Source organism: Plecotus auritus, assembly GCF_963455305.1.
Source record: "Plecotus auritus genome assembly, chromosome: 8".
Classification (NCBI taxonomy): Eukaryota; Metazoa; Chordata; class Mammalia; order Chiroptera; family Vespertilionidae; genus Plecotus; species Plecotus auritus.
In genome coordinates this window covers 59,475,434-59,502,167 of record NC_137782.1, presented here as the reverse complement: position 1 = coordinate 59,502,167, position 26,734 = coordinate 59,475,434, and the positions used below count along the sequence as shown (strand labels likewise).

Here is a 26,734-nt window from a genome sequence, read left to right as displayed (position 1 = left end):
TTTTGGCTTCTGTGCCTTTGCTCATGCTGTTCCCTCTGCCTGGAACACCTTCTCTGTCCATTGTCACCTGAAACCATCTCTTTCGGCTTCTATACTCTCCACAGACAGCTTCCTCTCTTCACCGGCCCTGCTATTCCAACACACGTGCTGGGCTGGGGCTGCTCCTCTGCGCCCCTCCAGCCTCCTGTGCTTGCCGCATCACCACCTAGAACTCTGGCACGCTTCCCTGCTCCTCCAGGCTATGAGCAACTCTAGGCAGAGATGAGACCTAGTTTGTTTACTTCTGTATCCCTAGCACCTAGCACAGAACCTAACACATGGTAGATGCTCAGGAGATATTGAGAGACCAGAAGAAAGAGTGAGGCTTAGTCAGAGGCTAGCGGGTGGGGAGTGTTTCAGACAGAGGGACCCTCAAGGGTAGAGGACTCAGGATGAAAGGAGCTGCTGTGATGGAGTGACAGCACAGATGCAGGTTGGACAGAGCTGGGAAGAGAGCCTGCACGGGAGGCCTGAGTGGCTGGTAAGGGCCTGATCATTGGATGCACTGAGGAACCAGATATCTCTGGGTAAACTGTGAAGTGCAGTGCCGTGGAGGTGGCGAGCCCATTCCATAACCTCAAGCTAGAGCCTGCACATTCTTCCACCCTGACCTATGCCCCGAGCCAGGTGGCTTTGAACAGACAACTCACAGCAAATTATCTGGGGAATGACAGGGCTGGTCTGGAATTTGCCGCTGAGTGCCTGTGATGGGTCCAGCCTCCTGGTCACTGCTCCAAGAGCTTGGCGTGGGCACAGCGGATAGACCACCATCAAGCCAGAGCCACCAGGGCCCTGGGTGAGGTGTGGGCAGCTCCCCTGATCCTGTGTCATGGGAAAGCTCTTGCCAAAGAGTCTGCTGCCCATTGTGTGGGGCCAGGCCTCACGCCACTGTCTCCATCCTGCCCTCAGGTATGGCTTTGATCCAGGTGGGGGGAAGGAGAGAAGAGGTATCTAGAGATAGACGAGTGTGTACAACAGGTGTTCACCATCTCAACAATGTTGACATTAGCATCTGTCATCTGCTGGGTGCTTTGGGTTGGGAAGTTGTCCTTGGTGTTCCAGGCCGGGCCCAGGGCTGTGTATATCATTGGTGGTCAATAAATGTTTGCTGTCCATTAATGATGATGAGTGATTTGGGGATACTAAGCAGTGAGTTGCTATTTTACTAACAATTTTAAACAAAATAATGCAGAAAGAGTCACTTATCCATCAGGCCAGACCACTAACTCTTGCATCTGCATAATCCTGGGAGTTGGTGGGGTTGTTGTCCCATTTTATTGATGAATAAACTAAGACTCAGAGAGGGCAGGGTCACAGAGTCAAGGACTGAAAGAGTTGGGACGTGAATGAGCTCTTGTGTGTGGATCCCTAGTCAGTGTGTTCTCTCCAGCCAACTGGGCAGCATCTGCTCTGTGCTGGGCAGGGGCCAGGCCATAGTGCCTGCCTTCAGGGTGAGGACAGACACCCCCCCAAATGGATGGGGACACCCAGAATGGATGGGGTATGCCTCCATCAGAGGTATTTCAGGAAGCATGTCCTGGAGGAGATGGCATTTACTTGGGACCTTGATGGCTAGGGAGGGTTGGGAAGCTAGAGATATGGGGTGAGCATTCCTGGCAGGGCAAAGGCCCAGAGGGATGGTTGAAAATAATGAATATTTCCAAGGCTCAATAATAAAACCATTGTGCTGGCCACATCCTCTTGAAGTGCCTCCTGAGAGCCTTAGCAGCTGAGACAAGCCCTCAGAGCCAGTGGTTCCAGATAGAAGGCTGCATCTGTGCTCGCAAAGCCAAGACTTGTACAGATGATCCCCGCTGCTCCAAGAGAGAGTGTAGGGGTATGAATGACAGCAAGGGCTCACACATACTGAGCTTACAGCATCTCATTTCATTCTCACATGAGTCTTCTGAGGGAAGCACAATATGTAGCCTATTTTTCAGGCTCAGAGAAATGGCAGGCTCAAGGTCACATCCAAAAAGTTGGGACTTGAACTCAGGTGTGTGGGCCCAAAGTCTCTACTTTTAAGCCCTTTATCATCCCTGCTCTAGGAACCCAGGACTTTCAGTTAGGACGTGAACTCTTGGGCATAAATCTAGTGATGTGCTGGTAAGTATTTAACAACCAGCTTTCTGGAGGGGGGGCCGGGGGGAGCCTTAATTTGCAGTGTTTGCCAATTTCCAAGGTGTAAATACGCCCACAGTGACTGATATCAAGCTACCAATCATTGAGGCTGAAGTTGGAAAAGATGAACAAAATTTGCTCTTGCAAGTGATAAGATCCAGGTCCAGCACGTCACTGGATGAATATCCCATCCCTAGCTCCATGTGGCCAATAAAGACCTTCAGATATGTCTGCAGAGTGAATGAGGGTTGAGAAACCTGCTTCTCCAGCAAGGGGCTCCTCCCAGAATCCTGGGAGGCTGAGGTTAATCTGTAAGCCAGCCTTGTAAACAAGTGAAGCCATTTCACCAGTCACCAGCAGAGGATGGCCTCTGGTGCTGGCTCTTCCCTTGACTTGCTATGTATGTGAATTCCCGCAGCCCCTCCCCCCTCAATCCTCAGTTTACTAAGCATAAGAGTTATCATTTGTTAGCATAACCTCAAACACCCTCATACTTGTCAGTTTTAACCTTCCCAGGAGACATCTGTGACCATGTTCACTCCTACGACTTGTGCAGGGTGCAGCAGGTGGGCAAATAGCCTACGCTTAAACCCAGATCAGCCTGGCTCAGGGCTTTGCTCCTTTCTGGTCTCCTGGGTGCTATTTTTATACCCTGAGGCCTTTGCCTCCCAGGTGCCAGGGTTCTCCTCCCAGCTCCTCTAAGGAGGTATCCAGGCCTGGTGCCATTTGACCTGGCTGGGCCTTAGTTTCTCATCAGTGAAATGGGAGAACTTTCAGAGAAGGAAAACAGCGGTATTTAAAGCTGAATTCCGTCTATGATTCCAGGAGGACAGGTGAAGAACCAGGGTGGGTGCGGTGCTGACCCCCAGTAGGGCAGCCTGAGCCAGGAGGGGTGGGAGAAAGGTGGGGTCAGATAGTGGTGGTGGGTGGCTTTGTGGCTAAAGCAGCATTTCCTCAGTGTCTACTTTCTCTGCTTTACTCCCTGCCCCCGGCATCCAGAGGCACGTCGCCTTTTTATCTACTTAAAAGGATAATAATTATCACTAAATACCTGCTTCAGCCCCTTCTTCAGCAGTAATATCCAGAACTCGATGACTTTGATGGGCTGCCTTAGTTGCTTTTTTTTAGAAGAGCACATTAAAATGAACACAAATCTATTAGAAATAAATATTTCTCTTCTCCACACTGTGTCTCAGGCCCCAGTCCCCACTTTGGGAAACTAAGATCAAGGCCAGAGTCCAAGGTCAAGGTTCTTGTAGGTGACCCCCTTCTCCATGCCTCAGTTTCCTAATCTGTAAAATGGAGATAATCATCCCCCCAAGTCCAGCTGGTTGTTAGGAATAGATCCTAAAGTCTATCAGAGCCATTTAGCATGGCACCTGGAAAGAAACGAGGGCTTCATTAGTGATGATATTATTATTACTATTACTAATATTGCAACAGAGGTAGATTTGGAGTAAATAGGGTGGGTGGATTGGGGGGAATTCTTTAAAGAGGGGCGTTTTGGCACGAGGACCGATGGGGGTCCTCCAGAGTGGGGCGTTCTTACCGGGCGGGGTGGGGGGCGGGTCTCCTGCGCCGCGTGCCTCCGTCCCCCAACCGCCCCGCTGCGCCTGGACCCCCCGCTTGGCTCGAGTGCTTGGGGGCCGCGCACGGGTCTCCGAGTCACCGGCGGGGAATCCTTCCCACGCGCTTCCTCCTTCCTCCTCCTCCCGGAGGCCTGCCGGGCCCCTCCTCCCTGCTCGTGCGCTCCCTCCCTCTTCTTCCCTCCCTCCCTGGGCCGCCTCCTCCTCCTCCTCCCTTTCTCTCCCGCTCTGTCTCTCCCGGCCCGGAATCCATTCCGGCCTGGGAGCCGGAGCGGCCTGGCCGCCGTCTGCCCGACCCCCTGGCCGTCTGGCGGTCCGCCCTCCCGTGCGTCTGCCTGTTGGTGCGCCCGCCTGTCCGCGGCCCAGGTGAGCACACCCCCGCCCCTCCGTGGGCCCCCTGTCTCAGCCGGTGTTGGGGAGCCCCCGTCCGGGGACCACCCTGGCGTCGGATCGCCGGGCCGCGGGGGCTCCAGTCCACCCCTCCAACCCCCACCTCCCTCCAACCCCCCACCCCCGGCGGGACCGCGGTCTCGGAGCGCTGGGCGGGCGCACAGGGTTTTGCCCAGGTCGGCCTATTGTTGTGATGCAGCGGAGGGAGGGGGCTGGGCGGGGGGCTCGGGGTCCTGTCCCTGCAGGGACCTCCTCCGCCTCACCCTGACCCTCAGAACCTCTTGAGAATAGCCAGCCCGGCCCAAGCCTTCAGGCCGGGTCTAGGCCAAATCTGAAATCTGAGCCAGTCGGCGCCACCTCTGGGCACGGCAGCCGGGCCTGGTGCCCCCGCCCAGGATGGGAGGTGGGGAGGGGTCCTGCAGCACCCAAGCCTGGGGGCGCTGGGCTGGGGATGCCAGGCTGGGCACCAGAACCTCTGTCCTCGTGGGGCTTTGGGCAGGGCCTGGTGCCACTGGCTTGGAAGGGACTGGGCCAGACTGTGCTTGGGCTCTCCTGTGCCCAGCCCCCAGACTCACCCCTGATTGGGCCCAGAGGCCTACCTGCTCAGAAGTTGACAAAAGTTTTTGATTTTCACCGCCTGGCTGGGTCCACCTGCCTGCCTGGCCTGGGGTTGGGTGTGGGTGTCCCTGCTGGGTATCCTCAGATAACTGCCTTCCCTCTCTGAGCTGGAGGGTCTTCATCAGTGGCCAGTGGGCCTGGCTGGGATTACTGGGCTAGTGGAAGGATGGGGGTGAACATAAGTATCTCACTGTGGGGTATCAGGCCAGCTTCCCAGTCCCCTCTCTGGGGCTTTCAGGCCAGCTTGAGCGTAGACAGAGCATGTGGGGCCCTGGGTGAAGCTTTCTGAACTTCAGGGATTCTGTACAATTGGAGCGTGGTCCCTGGGTGAACTGGGCTGAGTCCAGGACCAGCTACAGTGAGTGGAGATCAGACTGCTTTCAAGAATGGGCTGGGCTGGTCCTGCTGCTGACCCTCTTCTCAGCCTCCTGGCTGGGGAGCCCAGACACCTAGGCTGCTCATCTCACTGGGTGACTGGGCCAAGGGACTGTCCTCGGAATTCCCATATGTGGAATGGGAATCCTCAGGGCAAGAATCTATGTGTTTCTGCACGTAGGGGCTTGACATGTAGTAGGTGCTTAATAAATGAGCACTTCACTGGATGAATTTCCTAAACTGGGTGGGAGGTGAGGTCATAGGCCCTGGTGGGACTCGACTCCAGAGAGGAAAAGCCACCTCATAACCCCCTGAGAAAGAAACAGCTTCAGCACAGCCCTGCCACCCAGCCATTGTGTGACCTTAGGCAACTCACTGCTCCCTCTGGCCTTAGTTTTGAAATGGGCCAATGAGAATGATAGCTGCGAATATCTACTGAGCATCTCCTGCGAGGCAGGGACTCTGGTTTATCCTCATTTTGCTGATGGGGAAACTGAGGTGTAGAGAGGGGAAGTGACTTGACCAGGGCTACACAGTTTGACACTGGAATTAGAACCTAGAGCTCAGGGACCCCAGTCCAGCTGCCCTCACACCCCTCCAGTGTTGGGAAGCAGGAGTTGCCCAGTGTGCGACCAGGCACATGGCATTGTGGGAAAAAACTATACTGATGGGTGATTGCATGGAAGACACGAGGCTGTTTGGTGATGTGTGTGTCTTGGTGATGTGGTCTTTCCACCCAGGGAAATGATTTATGGTGTGTCACCGTTCTCAGCTGACTGTCTGGCCAGGTCCTCCTGTGTGGCCCCTGGGCCTTTGCTCCTGAAGTTGCCCCTGCCTGGGCTGTCCTGTCCTCTGAGCTGCTTATCTGCTCTTGCTCTTTAAGGCTTAGCTTAAGACCCACCTCTCCCAGGAAGGCCCTCCTCTGCCACCTCTCCCCCTAGCTTTCTCCTCCTCTCCCTTAGCCTCTTCCTGGAGCTTGAATTATCCCTAGCTCACAGCCAGTTCCTGCTTTTGCTTCTTCCCTGATTGTGCCCTGGGAATGAGGCAGGAGATGGCTCAGTGACCTGCTGACAGACACCCTCTCACCCCCCTGGCCCTCAGTGGACTCTTTTCCCCAAACCCATCTTGATACAAGCATCCATGACCATTGAGCACCGACTGTGTACTAGGAGCTTTGAACTCCGGCTGAGCAGTGTGGTGAGGGGGTTAGCAGTGGGAGCTGTAGGGAGGCTTCCAGGAGGTGGTGCTGAGAGGAGCAGCAGTTCACTTAACAAGGGGACAGGGTGCTCTTTCTTTGCTTCTGATACTTGTGGGGAGGAGTTGGCCTGGGTGGGTTCTTGCTGGGGAATTGTGAAGAGATCCCTGGCCTCCCAGAAATTTGAGTCTAGAGGGTGAGCCAAATAGCAAACAAGTTGCCAAATGAATGAATATATAATCACAGATGTGATAAGGGCTCAGAGAAAGAGGTGTGGGATACAGCGGAATCTTGAAGGAAGCGTGGAGGAGCTGGTCAGGCATGGAGCTAGGGCAGTGGTTGGCAAACTGCGGCTCGCGAGGGGAAGGGCTTGTCAGAGGAAACTACATGTGCAAAGGCCCTGTGGTGGAGGAGTATGTGCTATTGTGGAGAATCAGTGGGAAAGCTGGTAAGTCTGGAGCACAGAGAATTAAGAGGATTGGGTGAGAGGTGAAACTAGGGGTGTTAGCAGCAGGGCTGGACCCTGTGGGCCTTGAGTAGTTTGGCCTTCATTTCACACAGGGAGCCGATGGGTGTCCCCTGTGTGAACAGCTCCATGCTGAAGGCCAGGCGTAGAACTAGATCTGTGGGATGGACTTTAGGTATTCTGTGGAGGCCTAGATCAGGTCAAGAGGAGGAGGCATTTGAGGCTGGGCTTTGGAAGTGGAGTAGGAGTTCACTAGCAGGAAGGCAGGAGAGAGAGAGAGCTATGGGTTGGGGAAGTGCAATGCAGGGTAGCTGGAGGTCTTGACTAGACCGTGACTAGGGTCTCCCAGTTGACAAGTGACAGGGCTGAGCCAAGGCTGTAGGGCTCTGGACTCCTAGTCCAGTGCTGGAAGCTGCCAGGAGCCTCCCGTGCCATTGTAGGCCTTAGAGCCACTTCAAAGGACCTCTGCCCCCTGCTTTGGGCCTTTCCACTAGAGCCTCATTTCCTGCCTCTGTCATGTGATCCCCCACACCTCTATCTCCCTTTGGGTTCCCATAGCCCTTTACTTCCCTTCCACGGTCCCCACCCCCTTATCTCCCTGGTAAACTGTCTGGTTTCCACTTGAACCCTGGGGGAGGCACTTCCTTTGGGGCACCTCAGTTTCCTCATCTCTGAAGTGGGATAATATGAGTCATGGCTCCCACGATGTCCTGAGAGGACTGACACAATGCATTTAATGCATTAACTTGATAAATAGGAGTGGGGAAGAACCAGACACGGACTCAAGTCCTTCTTCCTCTGGCAGCTGGCACCCCTTCCTGTGACTCAGTTTCTGAACCTGTAGAATGGGCATGAGGCTTGCACTTAGTAGGGCCCAGAGGAGAATGGAGTGAGGCTGTACCTTAGGGGCTTACTTGGTGGCTGATGGCTGGCTCTGTGTCACTGTTCTGGGGGAGGGTGGTCCAGTAGATACCTCCCCTGTGACCAAAGGCAAGTCATGTAGCCTTGCTGAGTCTCAGCCTCGGCACCTCTTCCTCGTGAAGATTAAATCAGCTCACGTCTCCCGTGGCTTGACTCTATTGGATACTCAGGAAATGCTACGTCTTTCTTTTTCCCTTCTCCTCCCTCAGGGGTGCTCAGATATTATCCAGTCCTGGGTGATTCTCCAGACCTGGACTGCTATGCTGAGAAGCATTCTGAGGCTCAGTCTTGGCTTCATGGGAAAGAGTACTGCGATAGATTTGTCATGTCTGCCATGGGCAGAGGATTAAAGAACATCCTATGTGTGCCATGACTTGTTATTCCTGATTTATTCTGACTTTCTCTTCACAGATGGGGGAAATGAGGCCAGAAAGACCCAGGACATATTACCCAAGCTGGGAGAAAAATGCACATCTTCTGTCTTTTGATCCAGGGCTCTCCCTACCCAGCCCGCCTGCCCCTTCCCACAGCCTGGGTGGGGCTGAGTCAAGGGGTCAGTGATTGGAGAGGATCCTAGAACTGGAAGCCAACACCACCATTTCCCTCCTCCTTGCTGTGGGGAGCGAGTGACTTCCCTACAACCTGGGCCCCAACCCCTCCCCTCCTCCTGGAACTACCCAGAAAAATTCTAGAATGAAATGAGAAGCCAGAGGGAAGGAGAACTGGATGATCTTGGCCAACTCCCTTCCTGCTCTGGTCCTCAGTTTCTTCATCTGTGCGGCGAGGGCTCTTCCCTCACTGAGGTTCTGTGGTGGGGATCCTAGCCCCCCACAGGGTGGGCCTGGCAGAGTCCTCTTCTTTGATGCCCACGGTGGGGCTGTTAAGACACTTTGGGAATGGGTCCTTTGAACCCTCAAGCTTCCAGTGCTGGGGGATGGAAGTTGGGGTTGGGTGTTCGGCTTTCCCATTAAGGGTCGATTATCTTCTCCTGGGCTGCTTTGTCCAGGTTTGTGGCCTTGACTTTTACTCTATTCGATGTCAGTGTCTTTGCATTGTGCTCTTCCCACCCAGGACCCATTCCATCCCTTGCCCCATCATGGGGTGGGTAGAACTTTTGTTCCTATTACATCGAAGAGGAGACTGAGGCTCAGAAAGGCCAAGGTCTGGGGCCATGGTCACCCAGCACAGTGAAGTGTGAGCCCAGACTTCTGGCTTCTGGGTGTTTTTTGACACCCGAGTCCCACCGAGTGTGCACCAGCTTGGCTGAAATCTTTCCCTAGGCAAGGGTGAGTGTGTTGCTGGGAGCAGGTATCGTGACTCTCTGGACTTCCAGCTCTGACTGATGCATCTCCACTTGGGTCTGGAGTACTCTGATCTTGCAGAGAACTCTCAGGTCTCAGGATTGGCCTATCAGGGTGCTCAGTGGATGTTAGCAAGGCCTTTGGAGCTGGTTGGATCTGGGCTCGAATCCTGGCTCTGCCACTTGTTCGCTGTGTATGACTGTGGGAAAATGATTGCTCTGAGCTTTCGTTTCCCTGTTTGTGAAGTGGGGATGACAGTACCAGTACCAGCTTTGACAAGGTGCTGTGAGCATCAGGTGAGCTAATGTGTGCCTGCTCTGGTGCAGGGCCTGTACACAGGACATGCTTAATATTTCTGAGTGCCTGTGATTATGAAGGTAGTTCCCTGGCAATGTGGGATTGCTGGGCCTCTGCAGGCCGGTTGATTCCAAGGAGTGAGCCAGGACACACCTCTGTCCATGGTGGCCTTGACCTATGGGGTGGGGCTAAGGAAAGGTTAACTAGAGACAGACAAGTTTGGTGGCTGGATAGATTGGAAGTCACCAGCTCTAACCAGCCTGTCTGAGCCCAGCTCCCGCCTCAACCCTTATCCACCTGTAACTCGTTAAGGCCTCTCTGTGCCCTCATCCCTGACATTCAGTGCTCCCCTCCGCCCCCCGAATGCATCCATCTCTCCAAAGGTGGCCGCTGGTTAAGCACTGGGTACTTTGTATCTTTGCCCACTTGGCCTGGGAGGCAGCTGAGGCTAAGAGAGGCCAGGATGGGCCCAGGCTCCATAGCACGGGCTCCTGTAGGTGCTGTTGGTCTGGGCCAGAGCTCTGTCCTCTACCTTATCCCCCAGCATCTCCCACATTTCCCTTCCACTCAGGTGACCCTTTAGCCTTTCTGAACCACTGGCTGCCTTCCTGCTTGCCCTAGGATGTCTAGCTTCCCCGCCTTTGCCTCTGGGGGTCCCACAGCCTCTGTGCCCTTCCTCTCAATACCCTTCTAGTGGCTAAGCTGCCTCTGTCTCCCTAGAGCTTTTACTGACTATCCTCTCTGCCCCAACTGGAGCCCATTCTTTCCTCCTCTGCCCTCCCTCATGGCTCTGACATGTCCTGCCTTAGATGGCAAGCCATAGGATTCTTTTTATTGTTTAATCCTCACCCGAGGGCAAGCTTAGAGAGAGAAGGGGGGGGCGGGTAGAGAGAGAAACAATAATGTGAAAAACGTCAGTTGGTTACCTTCCATATGTGCCCTGACAGGGAATCGAACCTGCAACCTTCAGTGCACAGGACAACGCTTGACCAACTGAGCCACTCTGGCTGGGCAAGCCATAGGATTCTTTTTAAAAAATATATATGTTTTTATTGATTTCAGAGAGGAAGGGGGAGGGAGGGAGGCAGAGAGAGGGAGGGAGGGAGGTAGGGAGGGAGGGAGGGAGAGAGAGAGAGAGAGAGAGAGAGAAATATCAATGATGAGAGAATCATTGATCAGCTGCCTCCTGCATGCTCCACACTGGGGATCGAGTCTGCAACCCAGGCATGTGCCCTGACCCAGAATCGAACCGTGACCGTCTGGTTCATAGATCGACGCTCAACCACTGAACCACGCCGGCAGGGCAGCCATGGAATCCTTTTTGCTGCCATGGGAGAGCGGTGATAATCATCATTCTGAAGGGTGCTGCACTTGATAGTTTACAAAGCACTTTCCACAATCACCTCTGAGTATCCCCAAGCAGGGCTGGGAGGGAAGCAGACCTGTCGTAATAATCTTCTTTTGACCGATGGGGAAACTGAGGCCCCATTTCTGGGTCATGCCAGGAGCTGTCTGTGCTTGGACAGATGGAACTGAACCTGCCCCCCTCTCCCCATCTCCGTGAGCCACCTCTCTCATAGTCCCTTGAAGCCTCAACTTACTGTCAAAAGGAGCATCTGGAGGTTCAGAGAGGTGAACTGACTTGCCTGAAGTCACACAGCCTGGAAGGCTGGCAGAGCTGGGAGGGTTCCTTTTAGGAATTACAGAGGCAGGCTGTGTCCACATTCCCACCACTTCCGAGTGCAGAATCAGATACAACCAGGATCCTGAAGGCACAGTGAGCCTCATGGGCCAGCCCTGGATTCCTTTAATAGTCAGTCATTCATCCCTTCAGCACTGGTGAATGCTTGGGTCTGATCCTCACAGCATCCCTGAGAGGCAGAACTTCTGGCTCCGTTTCACCAAAGAGGAAACAGGCTCAGAGAAGCAAAGGGACTTGCCCAAGGTCACCCAGTGCCTGGATTTGGACCCAGGGCCTTCTGAGCACCGCAGGCTGCCCCATCCTCCAGGCCAAGTCCTTCTGTACCCCCTGCCTGACCCCTGACACTTCCCCAGCCCCTCCCGCCTTTCTCTCAGGGCAGGGAGAAGGCCAGGCGCCTCTTCTGTAAGCACTCCGGCTCCTAGCCCAGGGTCTTCTCCTTTACTTCTAACTGCTGTCACCCACTCGCCGTGTGGCTCAGTTCACCTTTCTGTGCCTCGGTTTTCCCATCTGAAAAATGGGTCAAATGGCAGTCTCCACATCCTGGGCCTGTTCTAAGAATCAAGTGAGTTATTGTGCAAGACTTGGTCAGCAATACCAGCACATAGTAAGCTCTCAATAAATGTTAGTTGTTATTTTACTATAATTTGCATCAACCTGAAGAGGAACGGAATGACAGCCCTATTCTCTAGATAGGAAAACCGAAACTCAGAGAAAGGAAATAGGGTCCACCAGGCCACAGTAGGGTGTCACAGCCAGGGTTCCTGGGGCACATCCCACTTTCCAGATGGGGAAACTGTCCCCTTCCAGGACTCTGTTTTCTTATCTATACAATGGGTCTGTGCATATTGTGAAGGAGACAGTCTCATCACATTGTACCAATGTGGCTCCTCAGCTGCTAGCCAACTAGGGGGCAGTTAATTCTGCCTAGGCAGGTGGGATTGTGCCCTGTATACTTTGCCCCTGAAATGTGCCAAGTCCCCAAGGCTGGGCCTGAGTAGGAGGCTGATCCAGGCCCCACCAGGCCTTCTGGGTGCCCTGTGACTGCTGGCACCTAGGACCTACCATATCACCTGGCCCACCTGCCTCCTTGGCTGTGTCCTTTGAGTAAATGGCTTCTCTTTTTGAGCCTCAGTTTACTCATCTATGAGATGGGTGCAGGAGTCTTTTCCTCATAGGGATGTTGAGAAGACTTGATAATCTCATTCTGCTCACATGTCTGCTCATGCCAAGCTTACAGAAAGTGCCCAGTCAGTGGTCAGGGGTGTAAAGATGGCAGGATTCTAATTGGCACGAGGGGAACAACATTCCAGGCAAAGGATCCATGCAAGCGAAAGCTCTGAGGAGGACAGTTTAGGGAGCACCCTGTAGCTAGGTGGGGTAAGTGGGAAAGGACCCTCCCTTCCAGGATTTGGATTGGCTCTCTGGGAAGTGGTTGGGGTATCAGTGGTGATGGTGATGAGGTTGACTTCTCTGCTTTTCAATCTTTAGAGTTCCTTTCGATCCTTGGCAGCGGCCACCTGCCCTCCCCACCCCCACCCCTGCCAGGTGTTCCCGAAGGCCCTGGAACCAGATGAGCCACAGTTCTATTTGGGGACAATTCTGCTGTTCCCGTTTCTCTCCTGTGCCCTAGTTTTAGAAACAACGTGGGTTTGGTTACCAGTTGGCCATTTGCAGAGAGGCCCCCCTCTGCCTATACCTTTGGTCTGTGGACTGCGTGGGCAAAATGGGACTCAGTACTGCCATGGGCAGTTGCTCCTGCCCTCTGCCCCTGGGTTTTCTGGGTAGGGAGTTGGCAGCTGGATTCTCGATTACCTGCTGGTGATGTCTGGTCCTTGTGCTGGGTGCTGGGGACCCCAGATGTACACTTCGGGAGCAGCCTGCACGGTGGGGGAGCCAGACACAGACCCTGCTCGTTGCCCTGCCATGGGGGAGGTGCTGTATGAACTGTGGCAGTCCATTACAAATGCCAGAAGGGCTTTGCAGAGGAGGTGATACCTGGCCTGAGGCCAAATGGTAAGCAGGAACTCAGGAGGCAAAAAGAAGGCTGAGGGCTCGCTGGGGAGAATGGGCAGCAGGGGCAAAGATCTGGAGGTGGGAAATAGTCTGGTGTGTGCAGGCATAGCCTGAGGAGGTGGGGAGCTGCAGGTCATGTACAAGGCCATTAGAAGATGAGTAGGTTGATCAGGCCTAGGGCTGCTAGGAGCAGGGCAGGCCTCCTGGTGAAGGTGTGAAGAGAGGACAGAGAAGGGTCAGACTGGGCTCAGGTGCTCAATTACTGTTGTCAAGTGAAGGCAGCCCACCAGAGGCTGGGGTTCCAGATGGGGATCAAGAACCCCCACTTGGGGCAGAAGGTTGAGGCTGGTCTGGGGCTTTGGAGGGAGTGAGTCAGGGAAGACTTCCTGGAAGAAGTGGTACATGTGATATACCTGGAAGGTTGGGATGATTCTCTGCGGTGAGGTGGGGCTTGAGCAAGGGCCTGAAGGTACTGCAGGAGCAGTTCCTCTTGTTGGAGCTCAGAGGAGCGGAGGAGATTTAACCTGAGAGGTGGCTAGTGCCCATCAGTGGAGGGCCTCGAGTACCTGCTGGGGACGTCTACCTGCTGTCCTGGGGCAGTGAGGAGAGGCTGCTGTAGGGTTGACTTACCCAGCACTGTGCGTAGTGCCTGGCTCAGGGTAGTGTGGCTTTGGTGAGGTGGCCCTGGTGGCTGCACCGAGAGCAGATGAGCCTGGAAAGAAGGTGGGTGCTGGCTGACCAGGCAAATGGTAGGTCTGGGTTGAAAGGGGAACAGTGGGGTGAGGGGTGGGGGGCCTCTACCCTCTGGCCTGCCTGCCCTTACGTCCTTTCCCTGCAGGTGCCCTGACTGGCAGGAAGTGGTGGGGACTTGTTGGGGCCTGGCGGTAGATTCCATAAGTGCCTGGAATATGGGCTGGGTGTGTGGCAAGAGCTCTGGGTGCAGGGACCAGCCTCCCTCCCATAGGTAACCTCCGCAGGGCAAAGGTCTCCCTGTTAGGGGGAAGGGCTCGGCATGGTTGCCCACCTGTGCTTCCAGAAAGGCCCCTCCACCCTCTTGAGCCCAGAGGGTCCCTACTCCAGACAGGGTGTGTTGAGAGCTGTAGCTGACGACTTTGGTGCCAGATGGGCCTGAAGCTTTGGTCTTTACTGGCTGGGAGATCTTGGCCAAGTAGCTTTTGCCTTTCTGAGCCTTAGTTCCCCCATCTACAGAAATGGGGGCCATCCCAGGGCCTCCCTCCTAGAGAGCATTAATGAGATTTTAGAGGGCTGTGCCCAGCACCATGCCAGCTCCTGCGATCGGGCTTTGGAGCTGTCGGTCCAAGCTTACTGGGGGTTCTGGGACTTGCTGGGCAGCTGGGGGCGACTTCCGGTCGCCCTCAGGCTCTCAGCACTGAGGACAAAGCCCCTTTGTGGTGGAACAGATGGAGCCTGGGAGCCCCTACTCTTTGGGGACTGAAGGGCCACCTGCCCCTCCTCCTCACCCAGTTTCCGAGGGGGAAGGAGTTTCCTCAGACTGAGAGGATGGGAAATGAAAGTTGGGTTGTGCAGGAGGAGTGGCCAGGCTGGCTGCAGCTGCTGAGGCCAGAGCCTGGCTGGTGAACGTGGGAAAGCCATTCCCCTCTTGGACCACCTTCTCAGGGCCACAGGCATCTCTGGCAAATCTCAGGCCCACTGTGTGTGCCCTGTTCACTTACCCATCCATCCATCCATCCATCCATCCATCCATCCATCCATCGGTTCACTCATTCATTAATTACCAAGCGCCCACTCCACGCTAGGTGCTGTGCTTTGGGCCAGTGTCTGCTCTGACCAGATGGTGCCCAATCATCCCAGCTGTTAACTGTTCTGAATCTTACACCCACTACAAAGTGTTCAGCTGTGAGTGTGACAGAAGTGTCCCCTGTCCTCATCAGACATGTACTCATACAGTGAGTTATGTATTAGAACTGTGGGCTGGGCCAGGAAGGAGAAGTTGAAGGTTCTCACTTGGGCTGGGGGAGGTCAGAAAGGACTTCCGTGAGGAGGTAGTTTTTAAATTGAGACGCAGAGAGCAGGTTGTCTGGGTGTGTTGCCATTTAAACAGGTGGTCAGGAAAGGCCTCTCTGAGTAGGTGTCATTTCAGTAAAGCTCCTGAAGGAAGTGAGGGAATTAGGCGTGAATATCTCAGGGAAGTGCGCTCTGCGTGGAGGAAGGACAAAGGGCCCGAGGCAGGGGTGTACTGAATTCTTAGGGAAAGGGGAAGCGGCCAGTGTGGAAGCGGAATGAGTGAAGGGCGTGGGCTCGTTGAGTCCACTGTAAGGGTCGGAGGCCCCTGAGAGGACTTTGTTCTTAGTCTTTGAGTTCAGAGGCTGTGAGCCTAATAAGCAAAAGTTACTGGTTCAGATTGACACTTGAGAAAGGTTTTCTGCCCCGGATTGGCCAACCTTTGGGAAGAGGCTGGGTGGAGGGAAGGAAGGGGATTCAGGATGTGTTTGGAGGTGGGACTGACAGGGCTTGGGACTGGGTTACATGGGGGACAGGAGGAATCATTCTTCCTCTCTTGGGCTGCTGATAATGAGGGGCTGAGGCCCTGCCACAGACCTCTGTGGGGTTCAGGTTCGTGTTTGCTCCCCTTCTTCCTAATATATCTGGAGGTACATAGGCCCTCACTTTGTCCTGAGTGCTGGACTGAGTCCTGCTGCTGCTATACCTTAGCCCAAACTGGCAGGATCCCACCCATTTCACAGATTAGAAAACCGAGGTCCCTACCTTACAGCGCTGTAAGGAGTACCAGATGAAACAGGCATACAGTAAGCGTTCAGTATCAGCAGGTGTTTTTATTTCGTAATCAGCAGATAGTATTGTTTCTGTGGGGAGTAAGGACATGTGTGCGAGTCTGGACTCTGGCCATGTCCACCCCTAGAGCTGGGCTTTAGGGTAGGGCCGGAGTTGCTGAGGGGCCTCTTCTCGGTAACTCAGCACCTTGGGATTGAAGGTACCTGGAACCCATGCCCAGCACCACTTTCCACGGAGTGCAAAAGGTCACAGGATTGGCTCATGCCACGCCGTAACTTGGGACAGAGCAGGGTTTCACACGCATCTCCTGCTGCGTTGTCTTGCGCCAGGGCCGCCGCTTCTGGGCCTTGCCCTTCTCTCTAAGGTTTCCAGTCTGTGTCTGGGCCCTGGCGGGAAGGGATTCTGCCCTTTACAGTGCAAGTCAGGCAGGGCCCTGGGGCTGGAAAGGGGTCCCCTTCCTGCCCAGGAAGAAACCTAAGAACTTTCAGGGCCTGGACCAGTCCCGTTTCTGCAGGACTGAGATTGGTGGGAGTGCCACGGTCCACTCGCTTAGCCTTTGCTCTCCCCAGGCTGTGGGTCTCTTCTCTGGCAGCCCCCCCTCCATCTGTCTGCCAGGGCCAGCTTGAGCCTGCAGCGTCCCGCCCTGCCCCAGCCACACTGGCAGAGCCGGTTTGAGGCCTGTCAGCCCCTAGCGTGTTTGCAGCAAGAACATGGGACCAGACATGTTCTGGCTGCCCTGGCCCACAGACAGCCCCCGGCTCACTCGTCATTCACTCCTTGCTCATTCAGCAAACATTCTCTGGTACCTGGTCCACGTCCAAGCTCCTGCCAGGCGGGGCTCTGGGTCTGAAGTTGTCTCAGACTTGCACATTGCTCTGCATATTGCTCTGTATGTCAGGGTGATCAGAGGCCCTGCCACCTGGATGTGCCAGGCAATGGCAGGAGAGTACAGTGGTTGGGGCATAGGCTGTGGTGGGGCTGGACAGACCCAGGCCAGAGGCCTATACCTGTTCATCTTGTGGGGTCCTGGGTAGGATCCATTCATCCATCCTTCCGTCCTTCCCTCCATCACTCCATTTCCACCCCCGCTTCTATAAATATTTACTGAGCACTACCCTGTGCCAGACAGTGTTCTAGGGCAGTGGTTCTCAACCTTCCTAATGCCGCGACCCTTTAGTACAGTTCCTCATGTTGTGGTGACCCCAACCATAAAGTTATTTTCGTTGCTACTTCATAACTGTAATTTTGCTACTGTTAATGAATCATAATGTAAATATCTGTGTTTTCCGATGGTCTTAGGCTCTACAGCAGCGGTTCTCAACCTGTGGGTCATGACCCACAGGTTGAAAACCGCTAGCAGGGTCGCCTAATTACAGTTATGAAGTAGCAACGAAAATAATTTTATGGTTGGGGTCACCACAACATGAGGAACTGTATTAAAGGGTCGCGGCATTAGGAAGGTTGAGAACCACTGCTCTAGAGGCAAAGAACCAACCAGACAAAACCCCTGCTCTCGCAGAGCTGGCATTCCAGGTGAGGAGACAAAAACACAACAAAGGAGGAAAATATGCACACAGTTTGTACGAGTGACCCGTGCTATGGATCAGAGGTAAACTGCGAAGGGGTTGGAATGCTGGCAGGGCATGAGGAATGGGTTGTGGTTAGATGGGGGCCCTGGGAAGGAAGACCTCTCCCAGAAGCTCACATCCAAGCATGGGAGGCGAGTCTTGTTGCTCCCTGGGGGTAGCGAATGCAGGTAGAGGGAACAGCCAATGCCAAGACCCTAAGGTAGGGAGGTGCCGGACTGTAGGAGTGTAGGAGGAACAGCAAGGAGGGGAGGAGAACAGAATGAGTGAGGGGGAGAATGGAAGAAGAAAAGGGCAAACTGATCCAGGGACCAATGAAGGAGGGTCTCTGGACCATTCTAATGTTGGCTTTTAACCATAATGCTGGCTTTTAACTCCGAGTGAAATGAGGGCCATGGGATGGTTCTGAGTGCATCTGGCTGCTGTGTGGAGAACAGACTGTGGTGGGGGTGGGGGAGTGAGGGCGGAGGCAGGTGGGTTACTGCGTTAGTCCAGCTAGGGGAGGGGGCGATAATGGTTTGCCCAGGCTGGGGGCAGTTGGTGGAAGGGGGAAAGGGGCTAACCATTTTTTTGTGTGTGTTATTTCATTTAAACTTCTTTTTAAAACTCTATTATGTAGGCATATTAGTATAATGAACCCCCATAAGCCCATCACTGAGCCCCAAACACCATCAACCCACGGCCTGTCCTGCCCCCTCCACACCCATCTGTCGCATCCCCATCCTGTGCCATTGAAAGCAAATCCCACATGTCATATTTCATGTGTAAATCTTTCAATATGTATGTCTAAGAGAGAAGGACTCATGTTAAAAAAGTAGCCACAAAACCATAATCCCTCTAAAAGAAATGAGCAGTAATTCCTTAACGTCGCCAAAAATCCCCTTCTCCCACATGTATTTTTTGATGCATCTGGGCCTCCCTCTCTTTACCATAAAGTGAGCTTCACAGTGGCCCCTCCTCCCAGGCTCCTGTGAGAGAATCCGGGTGAGATGCTGAGCACTGGGCCTCGCATATCGTAGGTATTCAGCAGGTACCAGCTGCTGCTGTTATGGATCGATGACACACACTCACGGGACATTTGCTTAGGTCTGGGCTCTGAGTAGTTCATGAATAGGAATTCATTTAATTCTCACAACAATCCTTTAGGTAGCTTATTATTTCTGTCCCTATTTTATGGGTGAGGAAACAGGCACAGAGAGGTGGAGTAACTTTCCCAAGGTCACACAGCTAGAAAGGGCCAGAGGTGGGTTTTGAACCTAAGCAGTCTGGCTCTTAATCCCCATGTTATGGGGGCTATGTGAGCCCAGAAAAAGAGGGGCCAGGTAAGGTCAGGTATTGCCTGTGGTCAGATAATAGGTACACTGGAGTTCATGTGGGGGAACAGGGGCAGAGGAGGTGGATGGTGAACCTTCAGGGAGGGATTAGCATGTGCAAAGATCTGGAAGCTAGAGGGTAATTATGAGTTGAAGGGAAGGTCAAGGGATAAGGAGGAGAGAGCATGCAGTAGGCCCTCCTCCATCCTTAGCCATAACCTTAGGAGCTTTACGGGTTTTGGCCATCTTGCTGACCTCAAGATGGGGAGGGTTGGACCTTCCCAGGGGCACACATCCAGGGTAGGCCACCTATGGGCTTTGAGAGTGGGGGGAGGGGGTTAGCTCAGGCTGACTGTGTGCGGGGCCTGGCCACCAGGTGCTCCTGCCCACCAGTCTCCCTAAAGGGAGTTACTGTATGCGCGCGTGGTTGCGGGGGGGGGGGGGGGGGGGGCACTGTGTGTTCTCAGAGCAGAGAAACAGCCAGAGCTGCTGGCAGGAAATAGCGGGCACCGTGGGCAGGGGCCAGCTGGTGACTGTCCCCCCAAGGCCCATCAGCTAACAGATAGTGGGGGTGCGGCAGCTGGGAGGCCCCGAGAGAGATGACCTTGGAGGGTTGGGAGAGAACATAACGTCACCTCAGTGTTCCCTGTGATCACCCCCTGATACTGGGGGTCTGCTAAAGAGTCCTGGGCATGCCAGGGCCTCTGTCCAGGTGCAGGTGCTGAGGCCCGAGGGGAGGCATGACTTCCCAAGGTCACACAGGGATTCTGATGGAGGCCTTCTGCGCAGCCCTGTGGTGGGCAGCCCTCATCAGGTCAGGCCAGTTGGTACCTGGCTGGTCCCTGATACCTGCCTGGGCTGTGGGTTTGGAGCCAGCATCTCCTTTTCCATCTTCACCTCAGCCCAGCACTCTTGGGTCTGGTGCTCCAAGAATCTTATCTTTAGTCCCAGTGCCCACACCCTCATTCGAGGCCTGGCCTCCGCCTTGCTGTGTGACCTGGGCCTGGGCACGCCCCTCCGAGTTCTCTTCACGCCTGTCCAAAGGCCAGCCGTGACCCAGTTAGGCTGGGGCACACTCAGCCAGATCTCTCAATTGATAACTCGCTGCACCTCTGACTTTCCCACCTTAGGGGCTTTGCAGTGCTGTGCCCACCTCCCGGCTGCCCTTCCCATGCCGTTTTACAGATGCAGTGGAGGGAGGATGGCTTTGGCATCACTGTGATCTGGGTTGGCGTTCTATCTCTCTACTTCCTGACACGGGCAGCTTCCTGGAGCCCCCATGTCCTCAGGACTAAAACGAGCATGGCCACAGCTTGTTCCAGGGCTGTTGGGAGAATTGAAAGGGTGGCATGAACCCCAGGTGGGAGGATGTGGGCGGGGGGGGGGGGGGGAAGCGTGGGTCTCAACACCCTCATCAGCACGCCCCATTCCACCTCCCCAGCCCGCACTGGAATGGGGGCTGGGCAGGGGGCTGAGTTGGCTCTGGAGCTGACCAAGAAGAGCCCAGCTGCAGGCTTCTTTCTTGGGCCCTTCCCAGGGGTTCTGGGTAGCACCTCTCCTTAGGGAGAAGCTCAGAGTGGGAGGGACTTATAACTCAGGTGGAGTTTTAATCACATCATTAACCTATCTGTGCCTCACTTTCCCCACCTGTGAAATGGGATAATAGGAATGGCACAGAGTAGGTGCTAAATAAATATTAACCATTACTACTGTCATTATTAATGCCCCCCACTTGGAGGCAGGAGTCCTTTCTACATTAAAAAGCCACGTGTAGAAAAAATGCTCCAGTTGAGTAGGTAATTTTCTTGAGAGTCTGAAGGGAAACAATGGAATCAGGTAAAGATCCCTGCCCGCGGGGAGCTTCCCTTCTAGTGTGGGAGGTCACAGGGGAGGCAAGAAAGGGATGCAGCCCCCATCTGTGAAATGGGCACGTTGGGTGGTGCCCTCTCCCATGCTGCTCCGGCCCAGGCTTCGTCCTCTGTGGGCAGGGCCGGTGCTGGCGGTTCCTGCCCCACAGGGCTGTGGTGAGGAAGGATGGAGCATCAGTGGGGGACCCAGCCTTGGGCGTTTAGAGGGGTCGCATATTCACTCCATAAGTAGTCCTTCTTGGGCTTTGTGGCCTTGGGCCAGCCACTCTCCCTGCTCCAGCCTCCATTTCCCCGAATGGAAAACGGACTGTCTCTGCTATAAGGATACCCAGCGAGAGCTAGTGGGACCAGTGGCATTGGTAAGAGGCCAGGGCTCCCAGGTGGCCCTCTGCTGTCTTGGATGGTGGCCAGACACCTGACTTCCCTGAGCCTCCTGCCCCCTCCTCTGAAAGACCCTGTGTAGCAGGGTCCTGGTGAGAACTGGAGAGCAGAACAGTGACAATGGAAATAATAATGTTAGCAGCAATAGTCACAGCATGGCCTGTGTGCCCAGGGCTTGGCATGGGTAAGCTCACTGGCCTTTGCTACTGCCTAGGAATGACTGTGGACATCTCTATGGTACTGAAGAAGGTTTTTGTTTGTTTTTGAGAGAGAGAGAGAGAGAGAGAGAGAGAGAGAGAGAGAGAGAGAGAGAGAGAGAGAAACATTGGTGTGAGAAAGAAATATTGGTCGGCCACCTCCCATAAGTGCCCCAACCAGGGTTCGAACCCACAACCTGGATATGTGCCCTGACCAGGAATTGAACCTGCCACCCCTCGGCATACCGGATGACGCTTCAACCAACTGAGCCACACTGGCCAGGGCTGAAGGAGGTTTTGGTTGATTTCCCAGAGTCCTCCCTATGTCACAGCAGGGGCCCATGGTGCTATACCCCACCTGGTTCGGGCAGGTGCCTGACGGGGCCTTTGTGCTCCCCTCTCTCCGGAGGCAGGGTGATGGCTGCCAATGGGCCTTGTCCATCCCCACCGCCTCCTCCCTCCTCTGTCCCCACACATTCCTGCCACACCTCCACCACCCACTCCCCGCCCCCCCGCCCCGTGTTGGGCCATTGTTATCAGGAGACATTCCTGGACTGCCTGAGAACAGCTTCCACCTTGCCTGCCAGTGGCACCCTTGGGGGATGAGCCCTGGGCACGAGGCTGTGAAGCCCAAACAGTCTGAGCCTGCCTGCTGATGCTGTCTCTTATGGACTGTGTGACCTTAGGCAAGCAACTTGACCTCTCTGTGCTCAGTTTTCTCATCTGCAAAGTGGGGCTGTCCACATAGGGCTGCAGAGGGACTCCTGGGCTCGTGTGTGTTGTGCACTTCTTAGCATGGTGTCTGGCACACAGGAGTCTCTCTACCCATCAACTAACTGTTGTTATCATCTGAGAACCAATTGTCCCTCCTCCTTGTGGGCCCCCAGGTTAGACTGCATCTGTATCCACCTTCTGCTGAGTGCACATCCAGAGGGTCCCTGTGGGCTTTCTCTTCTCCAGGCCTGTGGCACGAGGAGAGGGCAGAGCTGAGAGAGCTATTTTCAGAAGTCGAGAGCCTGCTGTGTGACCTTAGGTTGCTCTTCCGCACCGAGCCTCCTGTTTCTGGTCTGCTCTGTGAGCTGGGTAAGGCCCTAGGCCCTCATTGTACCCATCACTGCACTGTCTGCAATTCCTTCCTCGGCTGGTCTTTTGTTTGTCTTTCCCACTAAAGTCCTTGGCCCATAGTAGGTGCTCAGCTAGGCTTTGTTGAAGGAGCCGATCGATGCACAATGATTGAGTGAAAACCCAGGGCTTTCCTATTCCCAGGCCCTTTGCCAGGAGCATCATCCCCAGTCATCTCTACTTGTGGAACTCCTTGTCCTTGAAGCCCTTCTCAAATGCTGCCTCTGCTAGGAAGCCTTTCCTGGTGTCTCCCAGTCGGAGGGGATTGCTGGTGCTCTGAACACGTGGTCTGAGGATCTCTGGTGGCCCCTGCTACAGTCCACCTTGGTACACACAGTACCATGTGAATAATCAGCTAGACCCATGCACTTGCTAGGAGCCGCAAGAGCCGCACGTGGTGGGGAGTCCTGTGCCTGCGAGGTCTTATTTAATCTTCCACAACAACCTTGCAAGGTAGCTATTATAATTATCCTTCCCTTTGCAGAATTCAGAGGCTCGGAGAAGTGAAGTAATTGCCCAGCTATGAGAGAGCGAGCCAGGATTTGAAACCAGGTAAGCCTACATTTTTTTCTTAAAAGGGAAAGAAAAAGCATTGATACACACACAATAAAAAATAATTCAAACAGTACAAAAGAAACAGGAAAAAGAAATCTCTTTGCACCCAGGTCTCTTTGCCAGAGCTATCCATTGAGAGGTGTTTCTGGTGTGTCCTAGGGAAATCCAGGCATATATAAGCATAAATGTCAGAAACATTATTTAAAAAAAGGTAGCACATGGTATACCCTGTTCTGTACCTGTGTTCTCTTAACAGGGTATCTTAGAGATAATTTTGTGCTGCTTCCTTCTTTTTAAAAAAAATTTAAATCTTTATTGTTGAAAGTTTTACGTATGCTTCTTTCTTTTTCATGGTTGCATAGAACTCATTGTGTGGATGGAGACCACGCTTTATTTAATCAGCAAGGAGTACTTTGGTTGTTTCCAGACTTTGCTTAATTATAGACAGTTCCGCGATGAATATCCCCAGTCATAGGCTTAGCATTCGTGTGTGAGAATGCCTTTCGGATGAATCCCAGGTTGCAAGGTCATAGGTTGTGTGCGGTTGTAATTTTGATGTATATTACCAGGTTACCCTTCAGGGAGGCTGTGCTGATGTACCCTCACACCATACCGTCAGGTTCGCCTCACTCTCACCAACACGGGTTGCTGTGGAATTTTGGGATCTTTGCCAACCTAATAGATGATCAATGGCCTCTGGTGTAGTTTTCCCTCCAGGAACTTTAGTTTTTATTTATTTCAAAAAGTTTTCATTGAATTTATTGGGATGACATTGGTTAATAAAACCATACAGGTTTCAAGTGTACAATTCACATCATCTGCCTACTGCATCGGATAGTCACCACCCAAGTGTTTTTTTGTAAATAGTACAGCTTTACTGAGAAATATTTCACATACCAACCAATTCACCCATTTAAAGTGCATAATTTAATGTTTTTTAGTATATTCACAGAGTTTTGCAATCATCACCACAGTCAATTTTAGAATATTACCCCAAAAAGAAACTGTGTACCCATTAATCACTCTCCACTTCCCCTCAAACCTTTTTCCCCAGTCCCAGGCAACAACTAGTCTAGTTTCTGTTTCTGTCCATTTGTCCATTTTGGACATTTCTATGAAATCATACAAGATGTTGTCTTTTGTGTCTGGCTTCTTTCACTTAGTATAATGTTTTCAGGGTTAATTCATGCTGTTGCAGTACTTCATTCCTTTTTCTTGCCAAATGATATTCTGTTATATGGATATGTCACATTTTATTTATCCATTCATCAAGTGATGGACAAATGGCTTGTTTCCACTTCTTGGTTATTATGAATAATGTTGCTATGAATACTTGTGTACAAGTTTTTATGTAGTTTTTTTTTTCCTTCTTAGGTATATATTAGGAGCAGAACTTCTGGCTCGTATGATAACTCGGTGTTTAACTTTTTGAGGAAATGCCAGACTGTTTTCCAAAATGGCTACACCATTTTACATTCCTACCGGCAATGTGTGAAGTTTCCAGTTTCTCCACATCCTTGCCAACCACTTGCTGTTATCTGTCTTAATTGTAGCCATCCTAGTATGTGTGAAGTGTTATCTCATGTGGTTTTGATTGGCATTTCTCTAATGACAAATGATATTGAGCATCTTTTCATGCAATCATTGGCCCCTGGTATATCTTTCTCTGGAGAAATGTCTATTCAAATCATTTGCCCACTTTTAAATTGGGTCCTTTGTCTTTTCGTTGTTGAGTTATGAGAATTCTTTATATATTCTGGATACAAGTTCCTTATCAGATATGTGGTCTACAAACATTTCCTCCCATTCTTTGGATTCTTTTTACTTCCTTGATGGCGTTCTTCGGCACATGAAAGTTTTTATTGTTGATGAAGTTCAGTTTAACTTTTCTTTTTTTGTTTGTGCTCTAAGGATTCAGTGTAATCCAAGGTTTGGTGCCTATATGTTGTTATAAGAATTTTAAAAGTTGTACCCTGTATATTTAGCTTTGTGATCCGTTTTGAGTTCATTTTTGTGTAGGGTTTGAAGAAGGAGTCCAGCTTCTTTGCTTTGCATGTGGATATTCAGTTGTTTCTACACCATTTGTTGAAAAGACTGTTCTTTCTCCATTGAATAGTATAAGTACACGAGTCAAAAATCAGTGGAGTATAGATGTGAGGGTTTATTTCTGGACTCTAAATTCTGTCCATTGATTTGTAAGTCTATCCTCATACCAGTACCACAGTGTAGATTACTGGAGCTTTGCAGCAAGTTTTGAAATTGAGAAGTGTGAACCCTTAAACTTTGTTTTTCTTATTTAAGATTGTTTTGGCTATTTCTGGTCCCTTGGCTTTCCATATGAATTTTAGGATCAGTGCTGGCTTCGGCAGCACATATACTAAAATTGGAACAATAGAGAGAAGATTAGTATGGTCCCTGAGCAAGGATGACACACAAATTCGTGAAGCGTTCCATATTAAAAAAAAAATTAGGATCAGTTTTTCAATTTTTGCAAAGTACCTAGTTGGAATATTGATAGGGGTTGTGTTGAATCTGTGGGTAAATTTGGGGACTTTTGCCATCTTAGCAATGTTTAGTCTTCCAATCCATGAATATGGGATGTCTTTTTATTTATTTAGATCTTTAATTTCTTTCAACAATTTTTGTAGTTTTCAGAGTTTAAGTTTTGCACTTTTTTTCTTTTGATATTGTACATTGTTTCCTTAATTTTATTTTTGGATTGTTCATTGCTAGTATATAGAAATACAATTTATTTTTATAGCATGATCTGGAAACTTACAACCTTGCTACACTTGTTTACTAGTTCTAATAATTTTTTTTAGTGGAATCCTTAGGATTTTCTATATATAAGACCATGTCATCTGCAAATAGAGATAGTTTTATTTCTTTCTTTCCAATTAGGATGCCTTTTATGTCCTCTTTTTTCCTGCCTAGAACTCCAGTACAGTGTTGAATAGAAGTGGTGAGAGTGGACATTCTTGTCTTGTTCCAGTTCTTAGGGGAATGCATTCAATCTTTCACCATTAAGTATGATGTAAGATATGGGTTTTTCATAGATGCCCATCATCAGGATGAGGAAATTCCCTTCTATTTCTGGTTTGTTGAGTGTTTTTGTTATGAAAGGGTGTTGGATTTTGTCAAATATTTTTCTGAATATATATTGAGATTATGATGTGGTTTTTGTCCTTTATTCTATTGGTATGGTGTATTACATTAATTGATTTTCAGAAGTTAAACCAACATTGTATTCTTGGGGTCAGTTTCATTTGGTCATGATGACCATATGAATTTAGATATTGCTGGATCCAGTTTGCTAGTATTTTATTGAAGAGTTTTACATCTTATATCCTAAGGCAGTGGTCGGCAAACTGTGGCTCGCGAGCCACATGCGGCTCTTTGGCCCCTTGAGTGTGGCTCTTCCACAAAATACCATGGCCTGGGCGAGTCTATTTTGAAGAAGTGGCATTAGAAGAAGTTCAATTTAAAAAAATTTGGCTCTCAAGAGAAATTTCAATCGCTGTACTATTGATATTTGGCTCTGTTGACTAATGAGTTTGCTGACCACTGTCCTAAGGGATAGCAGCTTGTTGTTTTCTTTTCTTGTGGTGTTTTTGTCTGTTTTGGGTATTAGGGTAATACTGGCTTCATAGAACCAATTGGGAAGTGTTCCCTAGTGAAGAATTGGTATTCTTTCTTTTTCTTTCGTGTGTGTGTGTGTGTGTGTGTGTGTGTTAATCCTCACCTGTGAATATTTTTTACCATTGGTTTAAAAAATATATAATTTTATTGATTTCAGACAGGAAGGGAGCTGGAGAGAGAGATAGAATCGTCAATGATGTGAGAAATCATTGATCAGCTGCCTCCTGCATGCCTCCCACTGGGGACTGAGCCCACAACCCGGGCATGTGCCCTG

At 51.8% G+C, this 26,734-nt stretch overlaps 1 protein-coding gene across 4 annotated transcripts in view; it reads left to right on the top strand.

Moving 5' to 3' along the window:
• Positions 1-3,982: 3,982 nt before the first annotated feature.
• The window catches only part of SRC (SRC proto-oncogene, non-receptor tyrosine kinase), a 49,705-nt gene continuing 26,953 nt past the window's right edge, over positions 3,983-26,734 (top strand). For all 4 annotated transcript variants that reach the window (XM_080685662.1, XM_080685660.1, XM_080685661.1 and 1 more), the window contains exons 1-2: positions 3,983-4,112; positions 22,751-22,818. The gene's annotated coding sequence lies outside the window, so the exon portion shown is untranslated. The remainder of the gene's footprint in view (positions 4,113-22,750; positions 22,819-26,734) is intronic.